The sequence below is a fragment of the Coregonus clupeaformis genome, unplaced genomic scaffold, assembly GCF_020615455.1.
Source record: "Coregonus clupeaformis isolate EN_2021a unplaced genomic scaffold, ASM2061545v1 scaf0047, whole genome shotgun sequence".
In the NCBI taxonomy this organism is placed as follows: Eukaryota; Metazoa; Chordata; class Actinopteri; order Salmoniformes; family Salmonidae; genus Coregonus; species Coregonus clupeaformis.
This window is the reverse complement of record NW_025533502.1, coordinates 263,223-272,545: the sequence shown is the minus strand read 5'-3', so window position 1 is coordinate 272,545 and position 9,323 is coordinate 263,223.

Sequence of the window (9,323 nt, the reverse complement as noted above, 5' to 3'; positions counted from 1 at the left end):
GTGCGGTAGCAGGGAGAACAGTCTATGACTAGGGTGGCTGGAGTCTTTGACAATTTTGAGGGCCTTCCTCTGACACCGCCTGGTATAGAGGTCCTGGATGGCAGGAAGCTTGGCCCCAGTGATGTACTTGGCCGTACGCACTACCCTCTGTAGTGCCTTGCGGTCGGAGGCCAAGCAGTTGCCATACCAGGCGGTGATGCAACCAGTCAGGATGCTCTCGATGGTGCAGCTGTAGAATTTTTTGAGGATCTGAGGACCCATGCCAAATCTTTTCAGTCTCCTGAGGGGGAATAGGCTTTGTCGTGCCCTCTTCACGACTGTCTTGGTGTGTTTGGACCATGATAGTTCGTTGGTGATGTGGACACCAAGGAACTTGAAGCTCTCAACCTGTTCCACTACAGCCCCGTCGATGAGAATGGGGGCGTGCTCAGTCCTCTTTTTTTTCCTGTAGTCCACAATCATCTACTTTGTCTTGGTCACGTTGAGGGAGAGGTTGTTGTCCTGGCACCACACGGCCAGGTCTCTGACCTCCTCCCTATAGGCTGTCTCATCATTGTCGGTGATCAGGCCTACCACTGTTGTGTCGTCTGCAAACTTAATGATGGTGTTGGAGTCGTGCCTGGCCATGCAGTCATGGGTGAACAGAGAGTACAGGAGGGGACTGAGCACGCACCCCTGAGGGGCCCCCGTGTTGAGGATCAGTGTGGCAGATGTGTTGTTACCTACCCTTACCACCTGGGGGCGGCCCGTCAGGAAGTCCAGGACCCAGTTGCAGAGGGAGGTGTTTAGTCCCAGGATCCTTAGCTTAGTGATGAGCTTAGAGGGCACTATGGTGTTGAATGCTGAGCTGTAGTCAATGAATAGCATTCTCACGTAGGTGTTCCTCTTGTCCAGGTGGGAAAGGGCAGTGTGGAGTGCAATAGAGATTGCATCATCTGTGGATCTGTTGGGGCGGTATGCAAATTGGAGTGGGTCTAGTGTTTCTGGGATAATGCTGTTGATGTGAGCCATGACCAGCCTTTCAAAGCACTTCATGGCTACAGACGTCAGTGCTACGGGTCGGTAGTCATTTAGGCAGGTTATCTTAGAGTCCTTGGGCACGGGGACTATGGTGGTCTGCTTGAAACATGTTGGTATTACAGACTCAGTCAGGGATGACACTTGTCAGTGAAGACACTTGTCAGTTGGTCAGCACATGCTCGGAGTACACGTCCTGGTAATCCGTCTGGCCATGCGGCCTTGTGAATGTTGACCTGCTTAAAAGTCTTACTCACATCGGCTACGGAGAGCGTGATCACATAGTCATCCGGAACAGCTGGTGCTCTCATGCATGCTTCAGTGTTGCTTGCCTCGAAGCGAGCATAGAAGTGGTTTAGCTCGTCTGGTAGGCTTGTGTCACTGGGCAGCTCGCGGCTGTGCTTCCCTTTGTAGTCTGTAATAGTTTTCAAGCACTGCCACATCCAACGAGCGTCAGAGCCAGTGTAGTACGATTCAATCTTAGCCCTGTATTGACTCTTTGCCTGTTTGATGGTTCGTCGGAGGGCATAGCGAGATTTCTTATAAGCATCTGGGTTAGAGTCCCGTTCCTTGAAGGCGGCAGCTCTACCCTTTAGCTCAGTGCTGATGTTTCCTGTAATCCATGGCTTCTGGTTGGGGTATGTACGTACAGTCACTGTGGGGACGACATCATCGATGCACTTATTGATGAAGCCAGTGACTGATGTGGTGTACTCCTCAATGCTGTCTGAAGAATCCGGGAACATGTTCCAGTCTGTGTTAGCAAAACAGTCCTGTAGCTTAGCATCTGCGTCATCTGAGCACTTTTTTATTAACCGAGTCACTGGTGCTTCCTGCTTTAGTTTTTGCTTATAAGCAGGAATCAGGAGGATAGAGTTATGGTCAGATTTGCCAAATGGAGGGCGAGGGAGAGCTTTGTATGCGTCTCTGTGTGTGGAGCAAAGGTGGTCTAGAGTTTTTTTTCCTCTGGTTGCACATTTAACATGCTGGTAGAAATTAGGTAGAACGGATTTAAGTTTCCCTGCATTAAAGTCTCCGGCCACTAGGAGCGCTGCATCTGGATGAGCGTTTTCCTGTTGATTTATGGCCTTGTACAACTCATTCAGTGCAATCTTAATGCCAGCATTGGTTTGTGGTGGTAAATAGACAGCTATGAAAAATATAGATGAAAACTCTCTTGGTAAATAGTGTGGTCTACAGCTTATCATAAGATACTCTACCTCAGGCGAGCAAAACCTCGAGACTTCCTTAGTATTTGATTTTGTGCACCAACTGTTGTTTACAAATATACACAGACCGCCACCCCTTGTCTTACCGGAGTCAGCCGTTCTATCCTGCCGATGTAGCGTATAGCCCGCTAGCTGTATGTTATCATTGTCTCCGTTCAGCCACGACTCAGTGAAACATAGGATATTACAGTTTTTAATGTCCCGTTGGTAGGATAACCGTAATCTTAGGTCATCCAATTTGTTATCCAGTGATTGAAGATTGGCTAATAGGATTGATGGAAGAGGCAGTTTACTCGCTGCCGTCGGATCCTTACAAGGCACCCCGATCTACGTCCACGATATCTCCGTCTCTTCCTCACGCGAATGACGGGGATTTGGGCCTTGTCGGGTGTCTGCATGATATCCTTCGCGGCCGCCTCGTTGAAGAAAAAATCTTGGTCCAATACGAGGTGAGTAATCGCTGTCCTGATATCCAGAAGCTCTTTTTGGTTATAAGAGACGATGGCAGAAACATTATGTACAAAATAAATTACAAATAACGCGGAAAAACACACATAATAGTACAAATGGTTAGAGGGCTGTAAAACGGCAGCCATCTTCTCCGGCGCTGTTTAATGATTTAATGATAAGAACATATGTGTGTGCCCTGATGGTTAGGAGAGCAGAGGAAAACATAAGCTAAACCCATGTACAGTGGAAAAATACAGCCCGCCTAAAGCGGGGTGGAATTTTTGTATGACGTGTGTGTATAAAAGATGGACTCTGAAATTGTGATAACAGAATTCTCTGAATAAAGATCTTTGACTATGCAGACTGGGACTCTGTCCGTTTCTAATCCAAAAGCCTTACAACCTTTTGGGAGACGCACAGAGACACTGAAATAGTTAGTTAATAAATTCTCTTAACAGGAGGCCAACCAGGGAAGCCCCAACACCACAGGAAATGCAGGCGAATCGATCAGGAAGAGACTCATTCTCTCCTCATGACCCTCCTGCGTCTTCATACATAGTGAAGCTGTGACCTCCCTGATCAGGCCCGACCCTAAAGGACGACTATCTAAGGCATGTACAGGGAAGGGCACATCAACAGGAACAATAGGAATCCCTAATCTACGTGCAAGTGAACGGTCAATAAAGTTCCCAGCCCGCCTTATGCTGGGAATGCGGGGAAAACTCCGGAAATTCTATGCATACATACAGTGGGGAGAACAAGTATTTGATACACTGCCGATTTTGCAGGTTTTCCTACTTACAAAGCATGTAGAGGTCTGTGATTTTCTAGATTTTTGTTTTAGATTCCGTCTCTCACAGTTGAAGTGTACCTATGATAAAAATTACAGACCTCTACATGCTTTGTAAGTAGGAAAACCTGCAAAATCAGCAGTGTATCAAATACTTGTTCTCCCCACTGTACATGTGCGCAACAGGGAGCTCTGGGTGAGTCGGGTGCCTACTCACCTGGGATGATCCACCAGTGCCCTGCCTGCTGCCTCGACTCCCTGGGGAACCTCCCCAGCACCGACCAGCAGTGTGCCCTCTGCGGCCACAGTTGGTGCAGGAAACGGCCCCCCCTCCGGTCACCCTTAGAGCAGCACCTCCGAGCTCCATAGGTGTAGGGTCGGAGATGCTGGGGGATGGAATGGACAGACCCTGATCCGGACGTCCGCGGGTGGCCAACAGGTTATCCAGCCATATAGATAAATCCACCAGCTGGTCGAGGGTAAGGGTAGTGTCCCTGCATGCCAGCTCCCGACGAACGTCCTCACGTAGACTACACCGGTAATGGTCGATCAGGGACCTCTCATTCCATCCCGCGCTGGCAGCCAAGGTCCTGAAGTCCAGTGCGAAGTCCTGTGCGCTCCTCTTCCCCTGTCTGAGGTGGAACAAGCGTTCCCCCGCCGCTCTCCCCTCAGGTGGATGATCGAAGACCGCCCGGAAGCGGCGGGTGAAATCCTCATGGCGAACCAACGCTGCGTCTATTCCTCCCTATTCGGCTTGGCCCACTCAAGCGCTCTCCCCGACAGACAGGAGATGAGGGCGGACACGCTCTCGTATCCCGAGGGAGCCGGGTGGATAGTCACCAGGTAGAGCTCCACCTGGAGCAGGAACCCCTGGTACCCGGCAGCCTTCCCATCATATGCCCTCGGGAGCGAGGGCCGAATCCCACTGGGTCCAGGTGACGGAGGGGTGGACAGCGGTGTGGGTTGATGTGAAGTTGATGGGGTTGTGGGCGCTCCATGGTCTGCAACACGCGATCCATGGCGGTGCCAAGATTCTGGAGCATTGTCGCGTGATGCTGGACGCGCTCCTCCACTGGTACCGGAAGACTGGATGCACCTGCTGACTCCATAGGTAGGTGCGTGTTTCTGTCATGTGTCAATGTGCAGCAGTAGTACGGAGTCAGGCACAGGACACAGAACTGAGTAAACGATGTACTTTACTTGAAAAATAAACAACACAATTTCCACGCAGGGAAACACACCAGCTCACATAAGTCTTAGACACAAAACAAAGAACAAACCATGTGGGACCCAGAGGGTTAAATAGGGAAATAATTAGAATGAAATGGAACCAGGTGTGTACAATAAAGACAAAACAAATGGAACAAGAAACATAGATCGGTGGAAGCTAGAAAGCCGGTGACGACGAATGCCGAAATCCGCCCGAACAAGGAGAGGCACCAACTTCGGCGGAAGTCGTGACACTCGCTCCTACAGATAGACAAACAAACTCGCGTACCCATACATACATACATACATACATACATACATACTGTACATACAAACATTAACACATACATACATACACGCAGCATGTTGGCATGCATAAACAGACACACACTGACGCTCGCACTTAAACACACACATACATAAGAACACACTCTTTCTGAGCAGACAAACAAGGCTAGTCAAACACCCTAACACTAAACCTACTGCATCTCCATCTACACTGTAAGTGCCATTAACATAGAACCTGTGATCAGGTGTTCCTCCTGTTCCCGGAACTACAGCGAGGGGCTGTCCCTTACGACAACACAATGTAAAACACCACCTCTCAGTTCCTATATACTGGTGATCTGGAGGAAGTGTTCTGTTCAGTGAAAACCCTTCAGAGTACAGACAGAAATTAATGAAAACACAGAGATAGGAGTATCAAGATGGGAGGAGGAGGAGAAGGAAGAGGGGGAGGAGGAGGAGGAAGAGGAGGAGGAGGCGGAGCAGGAGGAGGAGAAGGAGCAGGAGGAAGAGGAGGAGGAGGAGCAGGAAGAGCAGGAGGATGAGGAGTAGGAGGAGGAGCAGGAGTTGCAGGAGGAGGAGGAGGAAGAGGAAGAGGAAGAGGAAGAGGAAGAGGAAGAGGAAGAAGAGGAGGAGGAGGATGAGGAGGAGGAGGAGGATGAGAAGGAGGAGGAGGAGGAGGAGGAGGAGCAGGAGCAGGAGCAGGAGCAGGAGCAGGAGCAGGAGCAGGAGCAGGAGCAGGAGCAGGAGCAGGTGTTATGATTTACCAGTATTAGAACCCAAATGCAGACAAGTACACCAAGCCAGAGAAGGTTTAACAGGTTTATTTAAAATGTTCAATAGTCCAGGTTTCCAATAATAGGGGAAGAGCAAGTCCAGGTACAGGGAGGGTAACAGATCCAGGTCAGGGCAGGTGTGGTACCGTAATGTCCTAGTGTCCGTGGTGAGTCCAAAAGAGAGGTCCGGTAGTGGAGAGCAGGATGGTGGTGGCAGGAGTGAAGCGGAGGCAGGAGTCAGGTTCCAAATATCTGTGGCACAGGAGAAAAAGTAAATAGAACAGGCCAAAACACAAAGAGCAAAAAATAAACAGGTTGAGTCGGCAGCGAGACTAACATGGTCGTCTTGACTATGATCTGACGATGAGTGGTAAGTTTGACCGGGTCTTAAAGGCTGAGGTGATTATGGTGAATGAGCTGCAGCTGGAACCCTGACTCCCGCACACCAGACTTCACTCCTGCAATCAAGGACAGACAGAGGGGAGGGAGAGAGCAGAGAGAGAGCTACCTAGCAGCAGTAGGCCTAACAGTACCCCCCTCTACGGACGCCACCTGGCGGCCGACGGGTTTATCGGGATGTAACCTATGAAACTCTCGGACCAGAGCAGGATCCACAATGAAGCTCCTGGGCACCCAGGAACGTTCCTCAGGACCATAACCCTCCCAATCCACCAGGTACTGGAAACCCACGACCCCGGCGGCGAACATCCAGAAGTCGCCGGACAGTGTAGACCGGACCCCCACCCACGATCCTGGGCGGAGGAGGGGGACGAGAGGGCGGGCACAGAGGGCTAACCGACACAGGCTTGATCTGGGAAACATGAAAGGTGGAATGAACCCGTAGGGAGGCAGGAAGCTGTAGCTTAACCGCGCAGGGGGTTAACAATAGACAGTATCTTGAACGGTCCTATAAAACGAGGCGCCATCTTCTTAGACTCCACCTTCAATGGAAGGTCCCGTGACTTCAGCCATACCTCTTGACCAGGAGAGTAACCGGGAGCCTGGGACCGGTGACGGTTGGCTTGCCTCTGCATGTACGCCGAAGCTCGGGACAGAGCTACCCTGGCCTTCCTCCAGACCTTGAAGCAGCGGCGCATGTGGGACTGCACCGAGGGTACCGCCAGTTCCCTCTCTTGAGAAGGGAACAGAGGAGGTTGATAACCCAGAGCACACAGAAAAGGAGACAAACCAGAGGAAGCGTTAGTCAAGGTGTTATGAGCATATTCCACCCAGGGGAGCATGGAGCTCCATGACCCAGGGTTAGACCCTGTGACACAGCGAAGAGCGGTCTCCATCTCCTGGTTCGCTCTCTCGGCTTGCCCGTTGGTCTGGGGGTGATATCCAGAGGACAGGCTGGATGTAATGCCCAAAGCTTTACAGAAAGCTTTCCACACCTGGGAGACAAACTGGGGACCCCTGTCAGAGACAATATCCGTGGGTAGACCATGAGAGCGGAACACATGTTCAACCAAAATATCAGCCGTCTCTCTGGCAGTGGGCAGTTTAGGTAGGGCCAAAAAATGAGCGAACTTAGAAAAACGATCAATCACCGTAAGAATTACAGTCTTTCCAGACGAGGGGGAAGTCCAGTGACAAAATCCATAGCGATATGCGACCAGGGCCGGCTGGGTATAGGTAGAGGTCGTAGATGACCAGCGCTGGCCTGGGTGGAGTTCTTACTTCGTGCACATACCGTACAAGCAGCAATGAAGGCTCGAGTGTCCGCCTCCATCGTGGCCCACCAGAACTTCCGTCGCACAAAGTCAAGGGTCCGCGAAACTCCAGGGTGACAGGTAAGGGGAGACGAGTGAGCCCACTGAAGTACCTGGGAGCGAGCAGACTCAGGGACAAACATCCGGTTAGAAGGACCCCTCCCAGGGTCAGCTTGATGATGTTGAGCCTGTCTAACAATCCCCTTGATGTCACATGTGATGACCGCAATACTGCAGGTAGGAGGCAAAATGGGTTCAGGGTTACTACCAGTATCAACAGCCGAATGAACACGAGACAGGGCGTCAGGCTTGACGTTACGTGACCCAGGACGGTAAGACAGAGAAAAATTGAATCTCCCAAAAATAGTGCCCACCTGGCTTGACGGGGGTTGAGCTGCTTCGCTGACTGGAGGTAAGCCAGATTCTTATGATCCGTCCAAACGATGAAGGGTTGTTCCGCCCCCTCCAACCAATGTCGCCACTCCTCGAGAGCCAGCTTAACGGCGAGCAGTTCACGATTGCCAACATCATAATTCCTCTCTGCCTGAGAAAGTTTCCTTGAGAGAAAAGCACAGGGATGCAGTTTGTTATCTTCAGGAGAACGCTGTGACAACACCGCACCTACCCCAGTGTCGGATGCATCCACCTCCACGACAAACTGGCGGTCGGGGGTCCGGCTGCATCAGAATGGGAGCCGAGGCGAAGCGATGTTTCAGTTCTTCGAACGCTGATTCGGCCCCCTTCATTCCAAGTGAACGGTCGTGAGATGGAGGTGAGAGCGGTGAGTGGCGCCGCAATGCGGCTGTAGTCCTTGATGAACCTCCTATAGAAGTTCGCAAACCCCAGAAATCGTTGAAGTTGTTTGCGGGTAGAGGGGGCTGGCCAGTCCGTGACAGCAGAGATCTTAGCTGGGTCCATCCGCAACTCCCCCTGAGCTATGATGTAACCCAAAAAAGAGGTCTCAGACACATGAAATTCACATTTCTCCATCTTCACAAACAGTTTGTTCTCCAACAACCTTTGCAACACCTGGCGCACATGCAGTTCATGTTCCTGGGAGGACTCTGAGAAAATCAAGATATCATCCAGATAGACAAAAACAAACCGATTCAACATGTCCCGAAGGACATCATTGACTAGTGCCTGAAAAACAGCAGGGGCATTAGACAACCCAAAAGGCATAACCAGATACTCAAAATGTCCCAAGGGTGTGTTGAAGGCAGTCTTCCATTCATCACCCTTACGAATGCGCACCAGGTGATACGCATTTCGTAGATCCAGTTTCGTAAAGATGGTAGCACCATGAAGGAGGGGAAAAGCAGAATTAATCAAAGGCAGAGAATACTTGTTCTTAATGGTGATGTTGTTAAGTCCACGGTAATCAATACAGGGTCTGAGGGTCTTATCCTTCTTAGCAACAAAAAGAATCCCGCTCCTACAGGTGACGAGGAAGGACGCATAATACCTGCCGCCAAGGAGTCCCGAATGTAGTTCTCCATAGCCTCCGTCTCCGGCCGGGAGAGATTGTACAGGCGACTGCTGGGGAGCGGGGCTCCTGGCTGGAGGTCAATGGCGCAGTCGTAAGGCCGGTGAGGAGGAAGAGAAGTAGCTCTGTGTTTGCAGAAAACGGATGCCAGGTCATGATACACGTCAGGAACAGCAGAAAGATCCATGGACTCCAGTGGAGGTCGAGGCACAGTACTGGCAGGAGTCAGAGCAGAACACAAACAATTCACATGACAAAATGTGCTCCATGAAACAATTCTACCTGTCACCCAATCAATGTGTGGATTGTGTCTTATGAGCCAGGGGATACCAAGGACCAGAGGGGTCTGTGGGCAGTCGATAATATGGA